This window comes from Hordeum vulgare, chromosome 4H (assembly GCF_904849725.1).
Source record: "Hordeum vulgare subsp. vulgare chromosome 4H, MorexV3_pseudomolecules_assembly, whole genome shotgun sequence".
In the NCBI taxonomy this organism is placed as follows: Eukaryota; Viridiplantae; Streptophyta; class Magnoliopsida; order Poales; family Poaceae; genus Hordeum; species Hordeum vulgare.
In genome coordinates this window covers 47,668,241-47,671,263 of record NC_058521.1, presented here as the reverse complement: position 1 = coordinate 47,671,263, position 3,023 = coordinate 47,668,241, and the positions used below count along the sequence as shown (strand labels likewise).

At 46.3% G+C, this 3,023-nt stretch overlaps 1 non-coding gene across 1 annotated transcript; it reads left to right on the top strand.

The window, feature by feature from the left end:
- Window positions 1-505: 505 nt before the first annotated feature.
- Window positions 506-644, top strand: LOC123451577. Its single transcript, XR_006632417.1, has one exon. It is a non-coding gene; the product is annotated as a small nucleolar RNA Z247 (small nucleolar RNA).
- Window positions 645-3,023: the final 2,379 nt, after the last annotated feature.

Genomic DNA, 3,023 nt, shown 5'->3' with positions numbered 1-3,023 from the left:
CACCCACATCTAGTTTCTAAACCACCATCGCCGCACCACCATGTCTTCCTCCGCATACACAATGGACAAATCACTGAGAGACTTACCCGCACAAACTATGTGCTCTGGCGGACACAGATCACGCCGCAGCTTCGAGGTGCTGGTTTCTTCGGCTATGCCGATGGATCAGTAAAGGAACCCGCCCGAACTGTCATCAGCAAGGCAGCGGACGGGAAGGAAGAAACGTCTCGAAACCCCCTGCATCAAATCTGGGTCAGGGAGGATCAACAGGTACTAGGATATCTGTTGAATAATCTGTCAAAGGAAGTGCTTGTGCAGGTCACCTCCATCACCCATGCGCATGAGCTTTGGACGGTGCTTGCAAGCATGTTTTCCTCGACATCCATGTCCCGCATCAACAACATACGCATGGCCCTAGCTAATGCGCAGAAGGGACAACAATCTGTTGTGACATACTTTTGCACAGACGCGTTCCCTTGCGGATGAGCTTGCGGCTGCAGGAAAGCCGCTGGATGATGATCAGCTTATCTCTCACATCCTCGCCGACCTCGACATGGAATACCAACCCCTGGTGTCAGCTCTTGACGCCCGCACCACCCCTGTCACGCTCGATGAGCTCTTTGCTCAGATGAGTAATTTTGATCAGAGGGTGGCGCTCTACCAAGGCAACGGCGGAGGCTTCAAGTCCTCTGCTAATGTTGCCTCTCGTGGCCGTGGCCGTGGCAATGGAGGAAACCCTCGATACCGAGGATCGCAACACAGAGGGAAGAACAACGACACCTCGCGCGGCAACAACGGCAGCAGCTGGCGACCCTCCTACAGCAACCCCAGGGGTCCTCGCCCGAACTCCTCCACCAAGTCTTGCCCCGATGCCGTCAAGTGTCAAATCTGCGGCAAGTTGGGGCACTCGGCAAAAGACTGCTGGTATCATTTTGAGGATGACGACGACTCATCCCAAGACGAAAAGGTGGTCGGTGGTGCTGATGGCTCCTACGGTGTTGATACCAACTGGTATGTTGACAGTGGTGCCACTAACCACATCACGGGAGAGCTGGAAAAGGTATGCACGAGAAGTATCGAGGTGGTGATCAAATCCACGCTGCAAACGGAGAAGGTATGCAGATTAATCACGTTGGTCACTGAGTTATTAAACCCGTCACCGAAAAAATCATCTTAGAAAAATATTGCATGTCCCAAAAGCATCCATGAATCTTCTATCTGTCCATCGAATAGCTATTGACAACCATGTTTTTCTTGAGTTTCACCCATTCTTCTTTCTTATCAAGGATCAGGTCACGAAGAAAATCATGTATCGAGGTAGATGTGTTCGAGGGCTCTATCCATTGATCCCTGAACTTAGGAGACTCAATAAGCAAGCATATGGTGTCACCAAGCTTTCTTCCTCTCGGTGGCACGATCGTTTAGGGCATGCATATTTTTCTTTAGTTGAGAGATTACTTAGAAACAATAAACTCTCATATGTTGGAGAGCGTAGCAATGAAACTATTTGTGAGTCTTGTCAAAAGGCCAAGAGCCATCAATTACCATATCCAATTTCCACAAGTGTTTCCACCAAGCCACTCCAACTTATTTTTTCTGATGTTTGGGGTCCAACCCCTTCATTAGTTTGTCGATACACCTACTATGTGAGTTTTATTGATGGTTACAGTAAATACTCCTGGATCTATCTCCTCAAGAATAGATCTGAGGTGTTCCGAGTGTTCCAAAATTTTCAAGCACTTGTTGAAAGAAAATTTGATAGCAAAATACTTGTTGTCCAATCTGATTGGGGAGGGGAGTATGAAAAACTCAACTCCTTCTTTCAAAAACTTGGTGTATCTCACCATGTCTCATGCCCTCATGCTCACCAACAAAATGGGTCTGCTGAACGCAAGCACATGCATATAGTAGAAGTAGGGCTTGCACTCCTTGCTAGAGCTTGTTGGAATTATGCCCTAGAGGCAATAATAAATGTATAGTTATTATTATAATTCCTGTATCAAGATAATAGTTTATTATCCATGCTATAATTGTATTGAATGAAGACTCATTTACATGTGTGGATACATAGACAAAACACCGTCCCTAGCATGCCTCTAGTTGGCTAGTCAGTTGATCAATGATGGTCAGTGTCTTCTGATTATGAACAAGGTGTTGTTGCTTGATAACTGGATCACTTCATTGGGAGAATCACGTGATGGACTAAGACCCAAACTAATAGACGTAGCATGTTGATCGTGTCATTTTGTTGCTACTGTTTTCTGCGTGTCAAGTATTTATTCCTATGACCATGAGCTCATATAACTCACTGACACTGGAGGAATGCTTTGTGTGTATCAAACGTCGCAACGTAACTGGGTGACTATAAAGATGCTCTACAGGTATCTCCGAAGGTGTTAGTTGAGTTAGTATGGATCAAGACTGGGATTTGTCACTCCGTGTGACGGAGAGGTATCTCGGGGCCCACTCGGTAATACAACATCACACATAAGCCTTGCAAGCAATGTAACTTAGTGTAAGTTGTGGGATCTTGTATTACGGAACGAGTAAAGAGACTTGCCGGTAAACGAGATTGAAATAGGTATGCGTATACTGACGATCGAATCTCGGGCAAGTAACATACCGAAGGACAAAGGGAATAACATACGGGATTATACGAATCCTTGGCACTGAGGTTCAAACGATAAGATCTTCGTAGAATATGTAGGATCCAATATGGGCATCCAGGTCCCGCTGTTGGATATTGACCGAGGAGTCTCTCGGGTCATGTCTACATAGTTCTCGAACCCGCAGGGTCTGCACACTTAAGGTTCGACGTTGTTTTATGCGTATTTGAGTTATATGGTTGGTTACCGAATGTTGTTCGGAGTCCCGGATGAGATCACGGACGTCACGAGGGTTTCCGGAATGGTCCGGAAACGAAGATTGATATATAGGATGACTTCATTTGATTACCGGAAGGTTTTCGGAGTTACCGGGAATGTACCGGGAATGACGAATGGGTTCCGGGAGTTCACCGGAGG